This window comes from Haematobia irritans, chromosome 1 (genome assembly GCF_050003625.1).
Source record: "Haematobia irritans isolate KBUSLIRL chromosome 1, ASM5000362v1, whole genome shotgun sequence".
Taxonomy (NCBI): domain Eukaryota; kingdom Metazoa; phylum Arthropoda; class Insecta; order Diptera; family Muscidae; genus Haematobia; species Haematobia irritans.
This window is the reverse complement of record NC_134397.1, coordinates 186,254,441-186,273,232: the sequence shown is the minus strand read 5'-3', so window position 1 is coordinate 186,273,232 and position 18,792 is coordinate 186,254,441. Positions and strand designations below refer to the sequence as shown.

The 18,792-nt window shown below is 31.3% G+C and overlaps 1 protein-coding gene across 2 annotated transcripts in view; it reads left to right on the top strand.

The window, feature by feature from the left end:
- speck overlaps window positions 1–18,792 on the top strand; it is a 220,581-nt gene that overhangs the window by 199,513 nt on the left and 2,276 nt on the right. The gene's annotated exons all lie outside the window — the stretch shown is intronic.

Here is an 18,792-nt window from a genome sequence, read left to right as displayed (position 1 = left end):
AATTTTGTAATCAAATATTTGTTATGCCCAATTAAACCTGTGATTGATTCTATCATTTTCGTGATTGAAAACATTTCAATTAAAAAATTAATTGAATCAATTAATTTCGTGATTGAATCAGATTTTTTTTGTGTGCAAGGTTATTTCAAAATCACGATAGGTAGCATGATTATCTTGCAATATCAGTTGGTGCACAGCTTGGATTGAACTACGACCCCGGCTGTGTTCACCATCGATAAACGCTGGTCCTTAACGAAGCTTCATCGCCAAATATGGAACTAATTTATCGATGTATTGTTGATATGATTAAATGATAACTCGAATTCATAGAAAAGAACCACCCCTACACACAAAAAAAATATTTTTTGTCTTCAATCACGAAATTAATTGATCCAATTAATTATACCATCCACCATAGTTTGGGGGGAGGGGTGTATATTAACTTTGTCGTTCCGTTTGTAACACATCGAAATATTGATCTAAGACCCCATAAAGTATATATATTCTGGGTCGTGGTGAAATTCTGAGTCGATCTGAGCATGTCCGTCCGTCCGACTGTTGAAATCACGCTAACTTCCGAACGAAATAAGCTATCGACTTGAAACTTGGTACAAGTAGTTGTCATTGATGTAGGTCGGATGGTATTGCAAATGGGCCATATCGGTCCACTTTTACGTATAGCCCCCATATAAACGGACCCCCAAATTTGGCTTGCGAGGCCTCTAAGAGAAGCAAATTTCATCGGATCCGGCTGAAATTTGGTACATAGTGTTAGTATATGGTCTCTAACAACCATACAAAAATTTGTCCACGTCGGTTCATAATTATATATAGCCCCCCATATAAATCGATCCCCAGATTTGGCTTGCGGAGCCTCTAAGCAGGGCTGTGGAGTCGAGTCAATTTTGCTCGACTCCGACTCCGACTCCAGCATTTTTCATCAGCTCGACTCCGACTCCGACTCCGGGTAATATAACTAAATCTCATTTTAATACCACTAATTTGTAGTTCTATTGTGGGGGTACCGTAAGTGGATCGATACGATACGTATTTACGATACGTATTTTTTTATGTGTGCAAAAAAAGGGTCTTAATTTCATACTAGATGGCAATTGAACTCTATATTTCAAATTTAGGGCAATGTTTAATAAATAAAATAATTATATAACAGATGCGAAGATACCAACAGTATATGTATTTGTGGACCAAAATTATTGATACTATCTCAAATCCTTTAAATTTGTTGCGAGCTATATAAAGGTTTATATTCCCATATGCCTGAATTTGAATCTGAATCGATTTAGACAAAATTGTATATACTTCTACAAAATCTATGTACTTAAAATTTAAATCTAACGTTATACACACAAATTTAAAAAAAAAAAGACAATTTTAACAAAAAATAAAAATGCAAGGACAGTCTAAAGTCGGGCGTGCCGATTATAATATACTCTGCACAACTTTGTATTTAGATCTACATTTTGATAAAATCTCAAATCAGACTTCTATAAAATCTCGGGCAATATTTGGGAAATATTTATAATTGTTTAGACAATTTCGCAAAAATGCATTTATGATTCATTCATTGAAAAATTTGAAAATTTGAGTCATTTCTACAAGTTTTCGACTTAGTAGTGAGTATCAGTGAGCATACAATTTTGGAAAAAATTTTGTCTAGTAACTAAAATATTTTGCAAAATTTTATATAGAAATAAAATTTTGCAAAATTTTCTACAGAAACAAAATTTTGACTAAATTTTCTATAGAAATAAAATTTTGGCAAAATTTTCTATGGACATCAAATTTTGTCCAAATATATAGAAATAAAATTTTGAATAAAATGTTTATAGAAATAAAAGTTTGAAAAAAATATCAATAGAAATACAATTTAAAAAAAATTGTGTAGCAAATAAAATTTTGCAAAATTTCCTTTGAAATAAAATTTTGCAAAATATTCTATAGAAACCAAAATTTTGACTAAATTTTCTATAGAAATAAAATTTTGACTAAATTTTATATAGAAAAAAAAAAATATTTCTATAGTAATAAAATTTTGAATACATTTTTTATAGCAGTGAGTATCAGTGAGCATCAGTAAAAAAAAATTTTGAGAAAATTTGCTATAGAAAATTTTGACTAAATTTTATATAAAAAAAATATTTCTATAGTAATAACATTTTGAATACATTTTTTATAGCAGTGAGTATCAGTGAGCATCAATAAGAAAAAATGTTGAGAAAAGTTGCTATAGAAATAAAATTTGACAATTTGGTCTTTTAGAAATAAAATTTTGAAAAAATTATCAATAAAAATACAATTTTAGAAAAACTTTTGTGTAGTAAATAAAATTCTGCAAAATATTCTACAGAAACAAAATTTTTAATAAATTTTCTATAGAAATAAAATTTTGACAAAATTTTCTATAGAAATAAAATTTTGACCAAATTTTCTAATAAAAAAAAATCTACTACTATAAAATTTTGGCAAAATTTTCTATAGAAATAAAATTTTGACTTAAATTTTTATAGAAATAAAATTATCAATAGAAATAAAATTGTGAAAAATTTTTTGTGTAACAAACAAATTTTTGCAAAATTTTCTATGGCCTATGGCCTTAAAATAAAATTAACAAAAAATAATTTCGATTGTTCGAAATATTTCAAATAAATTGATACGGGCATTAAAATGGATCGATCCAGCCCATCTGCTAGTCTAACATTCTAGGAAACATAAAAAATAGACGTAATTGGAAGTTGATTTTCATTTACAATCATGCTGCACATTGATCGAATGAATAACGCAATGGAAACTAATTTGCGTAAAAACTTGCTTAGTTACAAAAATAAGAAGTGTTTTAAAAAATTTGGTTTAGCCGGAGTCGGAGTCGAGCAAAATTTTTACGACTCCGACTCCAGCAAAATCTTCAGACTCCGACTCCGGCTCCACAGCCCTGCCTCTAAATGAAGACAATTTCATCCGATCTGGCTGAAATTTGGTACATGGTGTTAGTATATGGTCCCTAACAGCCATGCAAAAATTTGTCCACATCGGTCCATAATTATATACAGCCCTCATATAAACCGATCCACAGATTTGGCTTGCGGAGCCTCTAAGTGAAGCAAATTTCATCCGATCTGGCTGAAATTTGGTACATGGTGTTAGTATATAGTCTCTAACAACCATACAAAAATTGGTCCACATCGGTTCATAATTATATATAGGCCCCATATAAACCGATCCCCAGATTTGGCTTGCGGAGCCTATAAGTTAACCACTTTTCATCAGATCTGGCTGTAATTTGGTACAAGGTGTTATTATATGGTCCCCAACAACCATGCAAAAATTGGTCCACATCGGTCCATAATTATATATAGGCCCCATATAAACCGATCCCCAGATTTGGCTTGCGGAGCCTCTAAGAGAAGCAAATTTCATCCAGTCTGGCTGAAATTTGGTACATGGTGTTAGTATATGGTCTTTAAGAGCCATGCGAAAATTTGTCCACATCGGTCCATAATTATATATAGGCCCCATATAAACCGATCCCCAGATTTGGCTTGCGGAGCCTCGTGGAAGAGCAAAATTCATCCGATGTGATTGAAATTTAGTACGATGGTTGTTCTCTAACAACCATGCAGGTATTGGTCCATATCAGTCCATAATTATATATAGCCCCCATATAAACCGATCCCCAGATTTGACCTCCGGTGCCTTTTGGAGAAGCAAAATTCATCCGATCTGATTAAAATTTGGTACGTGGTGCTGGTATATGGTCTCTAACAACCATGCAGGTATTGGTCCATATCAGTCCATAATTATATATAGCCCCCATATAAACCGATCTCGAGATTTGGTTTTGGAGCCTCTTGGAGGAGCAAATTTCATCTGAGTCAGTTGAAATTTGGTACATTGTGCTTACATATGGCCGTTAACAACCATGCCTAACTAGGTCCATATCGTTCTATAGTTATATATAGCCTTCAGATAAATCGATCCCCAATCACACAAAAATTGGTCCATATCAAGTTCATAATTGTATATAGCCCTCATATAAGAGACCCCCATATTTCAATTCTGGCTCTCTAAGTACCGTCCATATCGATTCATAATTATTTGTACACTTACCTGTACATACCTTTTTTGTCTAATATATACCACATATGGACTAACTTACAATTTAGAAGACGATGTTAAGAAGTTTTATGATACCTTACCATCGGTAAGTATTACCACAACCCAAGTAATTCGATTGTGGATGACAGTCTTTCGTATAAGTTTTTACGCAATCCATGGTGGAGGGTACATAAGATTCGGCCTGGCCAAACTTACGACCGTATATACTTGTTTTTAATTGAAATGTCTTCAATCACAGAAATTATAGTTTCAATTAAAAAATTAATTGATCCAATTAAAAAGTTAATTGATACTATTAATTTTTGTGATTGATTTTTTTTGTTCAATTAAAAAAATTGTTGAATCAATTGAAATTTTAATTGAATATTTTTTAAAACTTAATTAAGACTTTAATTGGAACAAATTTCGTGAAAGTTTTTTCCGTGTACTATGTTCGGTTTTCGAGTTTTTTCGTTATTACTTTTTTTCGCAAATAATTATTTCACAAATGAAAATCAACATATCTCTGTTAAATCGTGACAAAATCTAGATGAAAAAGAATATTGCACATATTGAGTTAAATTATTTGCTTTGAATCGAACTATTTGAAGAAACTAACCGCGGAAATTTCAACGCGAAAACCGAACATAGTACCGGCCTTTACGGAGGATGTTGTTTGTATATATGAGTTACTCGTTATTTTTGAGAAACTGATTTTGTACTCAAGTCAAATTAAACTTTGATTTTAAATATTCCAACCTTGGGCTGAATCCTTGATTTTATATGTAAAACGTTTATGCCATTAAATATATCCGCAAATCAAAGGAGTCGATCAAAGAAACACTTGCAAATAAACTCATTAGAATAATTATTGATACCGCCCCATAAACAAACCAAAAATTCTAGATTGTGAGTGGCACTAAACAAAGGAAATCCGTTTAAGTTGAGCTAATGTAACTCTCAGGTGTAACGTGATCGTTTCCCCCTTCCTCCAGCACTATCGTAACATCACGAATAATTGTTGAAAAAGAGGCACAAAAAAAGTATCAAGTACCTAATAATTATAAACATTTATTTTAAATATTTAAATCACGTTTAAAATTTTGTAACTTTTTATCAACCAAACTTGTCATGAAGTCAATGAAAACAAACAAAGCACCACCATCTAGTGGCCCCTTAAGACACTGATTGCATGGGATTACTGGAGTTGCAATATTCATAAAATATGTAAATGCACAATGCATTGGGAAGGAAGAAGGTGAGGGACAAGCAACGTTGATTGCCACAGCTAGATAGGAGGTTACAAAGACAACCCCAAACAAACACTCCACACCCTCAATTATGCCATACCGTATTGTAATCCAATACACATTGGGGGCAAGAGTGGGGTTTCCATTATTTAATTAATCACCTAAGCCATTGATCGGCACGTTCTCACAAGTACCTCTATAACTGCGGGCAAACATTCAGACAAAATTTTGATGGGAGGAAAAATGTTGCCTCTATTTCCCACACCACAGCTAATGTACACAGAAAAAAAAGAATATGTATTGATATTTTTTTTTAATGTTTGATGTAAATATATGAGAATTTTATCAACATTTTTGGAAAATATTTCTTTTTACAAAATATTGGTATATGAACGACGAACTATACGGGAACATTATCGATAAAATTTTTTGGTAAAAAAATGTAGTTCTTTTGAAATATTTTGGATATTTGAAAAATATTTAATTTTCATTTGCATATATATTTTTTAAATAAAATTTGTTTTTCGCTCTGTACGAGTATGTGTAAAGAATGAATATATTGTAATCATAATCTACCAAATTTTGGAAAAAATTATACCAAAAAATCTTATTTTGTCAAAATTTTATTTCTATAGACAATTTTGGCAATTTTTTTTCTGTAGAAAATGTTGTCAAAATGTTATTTCTATAGAAAATGTTGTCAAAATTAAAATTTTATAGAATTTTTTTTCAAAATTTTATTTCTATAGAAAATTTTGTCAAAATTTTATTTCTATAGAAAATTTTGTCAAAATTTTATTTCTATAAAAAATTTTGTCAAAATTTTATATCTATAGAATATTTTATTTCCATAGAAAATTTTGTCCATTTTTTTATAGAAAAATTTTTAAATTTTTTTATAGAAATTTTTTTAAATTTTTTTATAGAAAATTTTGTCAACATTTTTTGTATAGAAAATTTTGTCAAAATGTTATTCCTATAGAAAATTTGGCCAAAATTTTATTTCTATAGAAAATTTTGTCAAAATTTTTTTTTCTATAAAAAATTTTGTCAAAATTTTATTTCTATAGAAAATTTTGTCCAAACTTTATTTCTTTCGTTTTGTTTGTTATTGTTGGTTTCTCTTCAATCATTATTGTTGTTTTTGATCTCAGCTTAAAACCATGCATTGACTAAAATTTTGGCAAAATTTTCTATAGAAATAAAATGTTGACAAAATTTTCTAAAGAAATAATTTTTTTACAAAATTTTCTTAGAAATACAATTTTAGCAAAATTTTCTATAGAAATACAATTTTGACAAAATTTTCTATAGAAATAAAATGTTGACCAAAATTTCTACAGAAATATAATTTATACAAGATTTTCTATAGAACTAAACTTTTGACAAAATTTTCTATAAAAATAAAATTTTGACAAAAATTTTCTATAGAAATAAAATTTTGACAAAATTTTCTATAAAAATAACATTTTAACAAAATTTTCTAAAGAAATAATTTTTTTTTCGTTTTGTTTGTTATTGTTGGCTTCTCTTCAATCGTTATTGTTGTTTTTGATCTCAGCTTAAAACCATGCATTGACTAAACTACAAGTGTAGCTTAACCAAAAGAGGAAAAGTATGCTTGTCAAATTTATTTGGGCAAAGCCCTATAGACTGCAAGATGGTTGGATGTACAGCTGTTTCGGTATTACCAAATTCCTCATCAACATCCTCTACTTGCAGCAAAACTATCAACCAATTATCAGAATAAATTCGGGTAATTCACTCAACCGAAAGTGAACTACACTTGAACCTTCCGAAAATAGGTTTGATAGTCGGCTACTGCCTAAACAAATTTGCAAGCATATCTCTTTTCCTTTGCCAAACTCAAATCATCGATTTGAATGTAGTTGGCTGGGTTTGTTTTTGAGCGTGCTTCCTCTATCTTCATTCGTTTTGTTTGTTATTGTCGGTTTCTCTTCAATCATTATTGCTGTTTGTGATCTCAGCTTAAAACCATGCATTGACTAAACTACAAGTGTAGCTTAAGCAACAGATTTTCTGTAAAAAATTTTGTCCAAATTTTATTTCTATAAAAAATTTTTGTTAAAATTTTACTTTTATAGAAAATTTTGTCAAAATTTTATTTCTATAGAAAAATTTACCAAATTTTATTTCTATAGAAAATTTTGCCAAAATTGTATTTCTATACAAAATTTTCCCAAACTTGTATTTCTACCGAAAATTTTGTCAACATTTGATTTCTATAGAAAATTTTGCCAAATTTTATTTCTATAGAAAATTTTGTCAAAATGTTTTTTCTATAGAAAATTTTGTCAAAATTTGACTTCTATAGAAAATTTTGTCAAAATTTTAAATTTTGTAGAAAATTTGGTCAAAATTTTATTTCTATAGAAAATTTTGCCAAAATTTTATTTCTATAGAAAATTTTGCCAAAATTTTATTTCTATAGAAAATTTTGTCAAAATTTCATTTCTATAGAAAACTTTGTCAACATTTTATTTCTTTAGAAAATTTTGTCAAAATTTATTTCTATAGAAAAATTTGGTAAAATTTTACTTCTATTGAAAATTTTGTCAAAATTTTATTTCTATAGAAAATTTTGTCAAAATTTAATTTCTATAGAAAATTTTGTCAAAATTTTATTTCTATAGAAAATTTTGTCAAAATTTTTCAAAATTTTATTTCTATAGAAAATTTTATCAAAATTTTATTTCTATAGAAAGTTTTGTCAAAAGTTTATTTCTATAGAAAATTTTTATCAAAATTTTATTTCATATTATTTTTATAGAAAATGTTGTCAAAATTTTATTTCTATAGAAAATTTTCCTAAAATTTTATTTCTTTAGATAATTTTGTCAAAATTTTATTTCTATAGAAAATTTTGTCAAAATTTTAAATTTTATAGAAAATTTTGTCAAAATTTTAAATTTTATAGAAAATTTTGTCAAAATTTTAAATTTCATAGAAAATGTTGTCAACATTTGATTTCAATAGAAAATTTTATCAAAATTTGAATTCTATAGAAAAATTTGGTAAAATTCTACTTCTATTGAAAATTTTGTCAACATTGTATTTCTATAGAAAATTTTGTTCAAAATTTTATTTCTATAGAAAATTTTATCAAAATTTTATTTCTATAGAAATTTTTTTCAAAATTTTATGTCTATAGAAAATTTGGTCAAAATTTTATTTCTATAGAAAATTTTATCAAAATTTTATTTCTATAGAAAATTTTTACAAAATTTTATGTCTATAGAAAATTTTGTCAAAATTTTACTTCTAAAGAAAATTTTGTCAAAATTTTATTTCTAAAGAAAATTTTGTCAAAATTTTATTTCTAACGAAAATTTTATCAAAATTTTATTTCTATAGATAATTTTGTCAAAATTTGATTTCTATAGAAAATTTTGTCAAAATTTTATTTCTAAAGAAAATTTTGTCAAAATTTTATTTCTATAGAAAATTTTGTCAAAATTTTATTTCTTTAGATAATTTTATCAAAATTTTAAATTTTATAGAAACTTTTGTCAAAATTTTATTTCTATAGAAAATTTTGCCAAAATTTTATTTCTATAGAAAACGTTGTCAAACTTTTATTTCTATAGAAAATTTTGTCAAAATTTTATTTCTTTAGAAAATTTTGTCAAAATGTATTTCTATAGAAAAATTTGGTAAAATTTTACTTCTATTGAAAATTTTGTCACAATTTTATTTCTATAGAAAATTTTGTCAAAATTTAATTTCTATAGAAAATTTTGTCAAAATTTAATTTCTATAGAAAATTTTGCCAAAATTTTATTTCTATAGAAAATTTTGTCAAAATTTCATTTCTATAGAAAATTTTGTCAACATTTTATTTCTATAGAAAATTTTGTCAAATTTTGTCAAAATTTTATTTATTATGTACACTGAAAAAAATATGTACGTGTTATTACAAAATATTAAGGAAAATTTCATGTCTATAGAAAATTTTGTCAAAATTTCATTTCTATAGAAAATTTTGTCAAAATTTCATTTCTATAGAAAATTTTGTCAACATTTTATTTCTTTAGAAAATTTTGTCAAAATTTATTTCTATAGAAAAATTTGGTAAAATTTTACTTCTATTGAAAATTTTGTCAAAATTTTATTTCTATAGAAAATATTGTCAAAATTTAATTTCTATAGAAAATTTTGTCAAAATTTAATTTCTATAGAAAATTTTGTCAAAATTTTATTTCTATAGAAAATTTTTTCAAAATTTTATTTCTATAGAAAATTTCGTCAAAATTTTATTTCTATAGAAAGTTTTGTCAAAAGTTTATTTCTATGGAAAATGTTGTCAAAATTGTATTTCTATAGAAAATTTTTATCAAAATTTTATTTCATATTATTTTTATAGAAAATGTTGTCAAAATTTTATTTCTATAGAAAATTTTCCTAAAATTTTATTTCTATAGAAAATTTTCCCAAAATTTTATTTCTATAGAAAATTTTTCCAAAATTTAATTTCTATAGAAAATTTTTTCAAAATTTTATTTCTAAAGAATATTTTGTCACAATTTTATTTCTAAAGAAAATTTTGTCAAAATTTTATCTCTGTAGAAATTTTTGTCAAGTTTTATTTCTAAAGAAAATTTTGTAAAAATTTTATTTCTTTAGATAATTTTGTCAAAATTTTATTTCTATAGAAAATTTTGTCAAAATTTTAAATTTTATAGAAAATTTTGTCAAAATTTTAAATTTTATAGAAAATTTTGTCAAAATTTGAATTCTATAGAAAAATTTGGTAAAATTCTACTTCTATTGAAAATTTTGTCAACATTGTATTTCTATAGAAAATTTTGTTCAAAATTTTATTTCTATAGAAAATTTTATCAAAATTTTATTTCTATAGAAATTTTTTTCAAAATTTTATGTCTATAGAAAAATTTGTCAAAATTTTATTTCTATAGAAAATTTTATCAAAATTTTATTTCTATAGAAAATTTTTTCAACATTTTATGTCTATAGAAAATTTTGTCAAAATTTTATTTCTAAAGAAAATTTTGTCAAAATTTTATTTCTAAAGAAAATTTTATCAAAATTTTATTTCTATAGATAATTTTGTCAAAATTTGATTTCTATAGAAAATTTTGTCAAAATTTTATTTCTAAAGAAAATTTTGTCAAAATTTTATTTCTATAGAAAATTTTGTCAAAATTTTATTTCTATAGAATTTTTTTTTCAAAATTTAAAATTTTATAGAAATTTTTTTCAAAATTTTAAATTTTATAGAAAATTTTGTCAAAATTTTAAATTTTATAGAAAATGTTGTCAACATTTGATTTCTATAGAAAATTTTGCCAAAATTTGAATTCTATAGAAAAATTTGGTAAAATTCTACTTCTATTGAAAATTTTGTCAACATTGTATTTCTATAGAAAATTTTGTTCAAAATTTTATTTCTATAGGAAATGTCGTCAAAATTTTATTTCTATATGAAATGTCGTCAAAATTTTATTTCTATAGAAAATTTGGTCAAAATTTTATTTCTATAGAAAATTTTGTAAAAATTTTATTTCTATAGAAAATTTTGTCAAAATTTTATTTCTATAGAAAATTTTATCAAAATTTTATTTCTATAGAAAATTTTTTCAAAATTTTATTTCTTTAGAAAATTTTGTCAAAATTTTATTTCTTTAGAAAATTATGTCAAAATGTTATTTCTATCGAAAATTTTGTCGAAAATGTTTTTTCTATAGAAAATTTTGTACAAATGTTATTTCTATACAAAGTTTTGTAAAAATTTTATTTCTATAGAAAATTTTGTCAAAATTGTATTTCTAAAAAAAATTTTGTCAACATTTTATTTCTTTAGAAAATTTTGTCACAATTTTATTTCTATAGAAAATTTTGCCAAAATTATATTTCTATATAAAATTTTGTCAACATTTTATTTCTATAGAAAATTTTGTCAAAATTTTATTTATTATGTACACTGAAAAAAATATGTACGTGTTATTACAAAAAATTAAGGACGAATTTCTTCAAAATACTGAAATTTAAAATTTAATTAAAATTAAATTAAAATTAAGTTTATATTCATTGCTTCCAATTTTTTTTATTAAATTTAGGACATACATTTTGGAAATTTGCGTCCTTCCGTTAAAGTCGTATGTCTTTGAACTAAGTCAAATTTTCCTTAAAGTAAGGGAACACATTTTTGATTTAAAGAAATCGTCCTTAAATTAACTTTAATATTGAATCTTTTGATTTAAGATAGAAACGCTTCAAATATAGGCTAAGACTTATTTTAAGGAATTGACATCTTTGCTTTAGTTTTTTTAATTAAGATTTTTTTTACTTTGAAATACCTGTTATTATTTGGATTTTCAAAGTCGCATTTGTTTGTACGTGAATAGCTTTATTAATATAACGCAAAAAACGAATGGAAATTTGATAAATGAAATCAGTATCTTAATTTTAATTTTGTTGATCCTAAATTTAAAGCCAATGTTGGTATAGGTGGCAGCCCGATGTATCAGGCTCACTTAGACTATTCAGTCCATTGTGATACCACATTGGTGAACTTCTCTTTTATCACTGAGTGCTGCCCGATTCCATGTTAAGCTCAATGACAAGGGACTTCCTTTTTATAGCCGAGTCCGAACGGCGTTCCACATTGCAGTGAAATCACTTAGAAAAGCTTTGAAATGTCACCAGCATTACTGAGGTGGGATAATCCACCGCTGAAAAACTTTTTGTTATTCGGTCGAAGCAGGAATCGAACCCACGACCTTGTGTATGCAAGGCGGGCATGCTAACCATTGCACCACGATGGCTCCCGTGGTTCCCGCTAAAACTGTCTTTATTTTAAAGAATCCCGGAATCAATATAAAACTCGTTAAGGGAAGATTAAAAGCTTTAGATACAAGAAAACTTTTTTTTTAGTGTAGCTTCCATCACGACTTTTCATCGCCTTGTTGCTTTTGGTCCAGATGTGCCATAGAGTGTCAGTAATAGTACTCTATTAAGTAATCATGCTTATATGGATAGCTGCTATTATCGTTGTCCGCTTGTAATTTACGATATTTATCACGTTGCCATACTCTAGTCCAATTAAACCAAACTCGAAGACAAACGATATTTTAAATGGTACGTTTCACTCCATATGGATAGCTTTGTGTGTAAGTGCCAAACATTTTTTTGTTTTCAAACGTTCTATGGGTAAAATTGATTTCACACCTAAATGGAATGAATGACTATACCATAGATGCTATTTGGAGGTATTCGAACAATGAAAGGAAGCAAAAGTGCTTTGATTTTTAAACAATTGGTTAAAATGTATTGTAAACGCCACAAAATATTTACATCCTCGAAATTTTACCCCAAAGAATATTGTTTGGAATTTTCTTTTCGCGGTGGGTTAGGTTAGGTTTGGTTCTAGAGGATCACAACATTTCTTCGATCGAATTGAGGTCCACTTAGACCACTATAGGTCCATTGTAATTCCTCAAGGTAATTTATTCACTTCTTTTTCCTTTAAAGTTGCTCAAGAACTTCCATTTTCTAGTCTTCCTTAAATTTGCCTCAAACATCCATCCAGAAGCCCTGATTAAGGCGAGTATGTTCCTTAAGCTACACTCCCGCAAATCGGTGAGAGCCTGAAAGGAAAAAGATCCCAGTATATTGTTTCTTCCATATTTTCCGGATCCAGACACCATCTGCAAATGTCACCATCTTTGACGTCTATTAGTACCATATGTTTCCATCATATTTGACATGAATTCCGTCATGATATGAAGAGAGCGGAGGAAAAACGCTAGCAAGAACATTATTCGTTCCATGAGAGTCCAGGTACCCAGCACAGAGTTTCATTATGCTGCTCAATGCTTCAATTCCTGTATGTTCCTCGCCTTCAGAATTTCGCAATTCCTACGATACTTCCGTCCCACATCAACTTGTTTTACTCGTAACCTTCCGAAGAGATCCAACGTTCTTGCTCTAGTTCATCATTTTTTGACATTAATCATGTAAAGATATGAATTCAGCGGAGGAAACCCGTACCCAAGGACATAATTCGTTCCACGAGCGCCCTCCTTAGCCAGCACATCTGCGTCTTCATTTCCCGTTATTTCATAGTGCCCAGGTAGCCAGCACAGAACTATATTATACCGTACGCTTTCTACGACAGCGGCTGACTAACAGGTTGGCTGATAAGTCCGCGGTCTAACAAAGAAAAACACATTTTTTGTCAAAATTCGTTTTTATTATTCAACATAGTTCCCTTCAAGAGCGATACAACGATTATAACGACCTTCCAATTTTTTGATACCATTTTGGTAGTACTCCTTCGGTTTTGCTTCAAAATAGGCCTCAGTTTCGGCGATCACCTCTTCATTGCAGCCAAATTTTTTCCCTGTGAGCATCCTTTTGAGGTCTGAGAACAAGAAAAAGTCGCTGTGGGCCAGATCTGGAGAATACGGTGGGTGGGGAAGCAATTCGAAGCCCAATTCATGAATTTCTGCCATCGTTCTCAATGACTTGTGGCACAGTGCGTTGTCTTGGTGGAACAACACTTTTTTCTTCTTCATATGGGGCAGTTTTGTCGCGATTTCGACCTTCTCAAGATAATCGATAAAAAATATTCCATGCGCATCCCAGCGGACTTTTGAGTCTTTCCACGCTTCGGAGACGGTTCACCGGTCGCTGTCCACTCAGCCGACTGTCGATTGGACTCAGGAGTGTAGTGATGGAGCCATGTTTCATCCATTGTCACATATCGACGGAAAAACTCGGGTGTATTACGAGTTAACTGCAACCACCGCTCAGAATCATCAACACGTTGTTGTTTTTGGTCAAATGTGAGCTCGCGCGGCAACCATTTTGCACAGAGCTTCCGCATATTCTTTTGAGGTTAGGATTTTCATGCATTAGTATTTGACAGATCCCGTGGGATTTCAGACATGGTGTCAAAGAGAAAGATGCTCAGTATGCTTTGACATTTCATCATGAATAGACTTACTAACGAGCCACAACGTCGAATTTTCAGTGAATGGGCCCTAGAAAAGTTGGCAGAAAATCCGCTTTTTTATCGACAAATTTTGTTCAGCGATGAGGCTCATTTCTGGTTGAATGGCTACGTAAATAAGCAAAATTGCCGCATTTGGAGTGAAGAGCAACCAGAAGCCGTTCAAGAACTGCCCATGCATCCCGAAAAATGCACTGTTTGGTGTGGTTTGTACGCTGGTGGAATCATTGGACCGTATTTTTTCAAAGATGCTGTTGGACGCAACGTTACGGTGAATGGCGATCGCTATCGTTCGATGCTAACAAACTTTTTGTTGCCAAAAATGGAAGAACTGAACTTGGTTGACATGTGGTTTCAACAAGATGGCGCTACATGCCACACAGCTCGCGATTCTATGGCCATTTTGAGGGAAAACTTCGGAGAACAATTCATCTCAAGAAATGGACCGGTAAGTTGGCCACCAAGATCATGCGATTTGACGCCTTTAGACTATTTTTTGTGGGGCTACGTCAAGTCTAAAGTCTACAGAAATAAGCCAGCAACTATTCCAGCTTTGGAAGACAACATTTCCGAAGAAATTCGGGCTATTCCGGCCGAAATGCTCGAAAAAGTTTCCCAAAATTGGACTTTCCGAATGGACCACCTAAGACGCAGCCGCGGTCAACATTTAAATGAAATTATCTTCAAAAAGTAAATGTCATGGACCAATCTAACGTTTCAAATAAAGAACCGATGAGATTTTGCAAATTTTATGCGTTTTTTAAAAAAAAAAAGTTATCAAGCTCTTAACAAATCACCCTTTATTGATGAATGATATGACCAACACGTTTCTTTGATATCTTTAAGGCCTCTGCTATCTCGATCAACTTCATTTTACGGTCATTCAAAATCATTTTGTGGATTTTTTGATGTTTTCGTCGGTAACCACCTCTTTCGGGCGTCCACTGCGTTCACCGTCCTCCGTGCTCATTTCATCACGCTTGAATTTTGCATACTAATCAATTATTATTGATTTCCCTGGGGCAGAGTCCGGAAAGTCGTTATCAAGCCAAGTTTTTGCTTCCACCGGATTTTCCCTTCAGAAAACAGTATTTTATCAAAACACGAAATTCATTTTTTTCACAAAAGTTGCTTCACAAAAGACGCTCTATCTCACAAACTAATTGACGTCGAATTTTGACACGAATCATTTGAAGGTTGGTACTATATAAAAATAATATGCATTTAATACTAGCGACGCCATCTATGTGTCAGACCGGGGACTTATCAGTCAACCTGTTACCTTAGAGCTTACGCCTGCATTCTCTAAAGCCTTTAAAACTACTTGCCTGTCGATGAAGAAGCTGATATTGCTACTGTATAACTGCCTCATCAACAGCGACTCAGCAGCTTTTTTTTGCTTTTGATTCTGCCGGAAAGATACTGCATCCGCTGTTTAACGTGTACGACTCTCGTATTCCTAGTTCATTGCAATAAATGCCTCTATCAGTTCCTCCGCATGTATATATTAAGAATTCCGAAAGGAATCCTCATTTTTTCCTACTCCTTCACATTTTGTATATTATATTTCGGCTTATCGTGATAAACATACTTAGTCGCCATATAGTCCGTCTCTATAACGCTCGGCTCCGTATGCCTGCAAACAGTGCTTTCCAGGATATCTAAGCTTTTAAGTCTCGCGAGTGTCATCCGCTCAACTTCGTCCCTTGAAATTCGGGAGCTTTGTATCCAGTGATCTTTCTTCCTTTAGTTAAGAGTACCAGCCCTGATTTTCCAGGGTTCACACCCAATCCACATCCTTTGGTCCAGTCTGAAAGATACTGTAAAGCCTAACTCAGCGCATCTGAGATCGTATCCAGGAATTTTCACGATACCAACATTACCCTCCACGTACTACCAGTACTACCTGATCAATTCTTGTATTATTAAATACACCTTCCATATTCAGAAACGACGCCAATGTATAGTCACCGTATGTTATATGTTTCTCAATGTGATGCACTACAGAGCAGGGTCCACAAATTTCCTCTTTAAGTAAGCCTGTTGACGGAGTGATAGCTTAATGCACAGTAGATTTCTCATATGTTCATCTTATATCCTCTATATAGTCTATGGGTCTAAAATCCTTCGCTGTTTCGTGCTTTTGGAATGAAAAAGCACGAAACCGTCCACCAGGCCTTTGATATGAACCCAAATAGAAATGAAGCCCTCATTAACCCCACATAAGTTTCGCTCAGGAGATCGACTCCTGAAGCATCCCTACGGGAAATGGATCAAACAAGGACCGGTACAGGACTAGTCCCTGGTGTACATGGACCAGTCCTAGTTCTGGTCAAGACGTATAGAAGGGACCGGTCACTTTAACATGGGTTTGTCATTGACGGGGTAAATTTACACTTTAGGACACGCCTTGGACTCCATAGACAGGTCCTAATGAACCAGTCTCGGACAAACTCCTAGAAATCTGTTTCAGTTTGATTATCCGAATCGCACCAGAAATTAAAAAAAAAAAAAAAACTTTTGAAAAATGTTGAACTATAGGTTATTTCGGTAATTCTTCTTCATTTAGTGAAGATCCAATAAGATTTTTATATCAAGCGAGTATGGAAATCATTAAATTATCACTATTTAAAAACTGCGACAAACTGGATCACCGGTACCAGTCCTATGATAGGTTCGTCAGTGGCAATTTGCACCAATTTCCCGAGGGATACATGAGTATACACTGTCCAAGCCTATTTAACACCCTTTTTAGTTACTCTCCCTCACTCTCTGTGGTAGCACAATGAACTTCTCTCTTATCAATGAGTGCTGCCCAATTGTCATTGACAAGGGAACTCCTTTGATGTGTCCATACAGATGCTGTATAGTTTACCACTGACTGGCCAATTACTTTTTATGTAGTAATGTTTCTTCTGCTGGTAAACGACTTGAGGATTTGTTTCTACCACGGAGCTTATCACAAATTCCAAAGGCTGTCGAATGTAACCCAGAGAATCTTGCGGTAGTCGGAATTATCTGACATTCTACTGCCTGCGTACCTCTACCGTCCATGTAGTGAGGATTTGGTGGAAGAAGTATTATTTCATTACTAAGATCAGCAAGATAGATGTTTAATCGACCGCATATGTCATCGGATGTCATGATTGTACAGTAGTCCTACGTTAGGAAGAGGTGGAATAGAGCATATGTAGAGGTTGAAACGTGCCGGATATGTCACCAGCCTTGGGGAAACAGGGAGTTCGCTCTACAGGGTCTCCACTTTTTATTACTAAATTCCACATACGACTGGCGGCCACATGGATAATTAAAACCCCAACGTTTGGTTCAGTCTCGATGTCCTCAAACAGACCGACATGGTTGCCCGCATCGAATGCCTTCACAATCACAATGGACTGAATAGTCTAAGTGAGCCTGATACATCGGGCTGCCACATAACCTATGCCTTCGATAGGTCAAGTGTCACGAGGACCGTCTTGTGACACGACTTGGGCTGATTGAGTCATCTATGTATACATTCTGTTGTTGTGCTAATGTTAATGGTTGACAGGCTGCGGAGGAATAGAGCCTCAATGTATTGGCTACTGGCGAGAGAAGAGAGATCGGTCTGTATCCTTGCGTGAGTCTTGTCTGGCTTCAGTGATTCGAAATTGAGGAATCTGGCCAAGTACTCAACACCCGGCATTCCCAGATGATGTTAATGGTTGGCAGGCTGGGGAGGAATAGTGCCTCAATGTATTGGCTACTAGCGAGAGAAGGGAGGTCGGTCTGTATCCTTGCGGGAGTCTTGTCTGGCTTCAGTGATTCCAAATTGAGGAATCTGGTAAAGTATTCAACTCCCAGTATTCCCGGATGATTCAGCATTAGCATAGAAATCCCGTCGGGGACCCATCGCTTTGGATGGTTCAGCGCTGTTGATAACATTGGCAACTTCGGCTCGCGTAAATTGTGGTGTGCCGATGGTTCGCCTTTTCGCTCTATCACTCTCGGGTGAAAAACTTCCTGCATCTCTTCCGATTAGTAACCATCAAGTCGCCAAAGGTGACTGATATTGCGTCACTGATATAGCATCTGTTGACCGCAACTTACCTGTGCCAGTACCTAGGTTACATTGCTTCAGATGCTCAAGTACTCAAATCCCAGTATTCCCAGATATTTCAGCAAAAATCGGCGACCAACGCCCTTGATGGTTTAGCGCCGTTGGTGATATTGACGCCCTGGAAGGTATAGCGTCGTTGGTGATATTGGCACCATCGGTTTGGGTAAATTCTGGTGTCTCGATGGCCCTCTTTTTGGGTCTATCTCTTCTCTGTTACATCGCTTCATTACATCACTGATATAGCATCTGTTGACCACAACTTACCTTTGCCAGTACTTGGGTTACATTGCTTCAGATGCTCATGTACTCAAATCCAAGATATTTCAGCATGAACA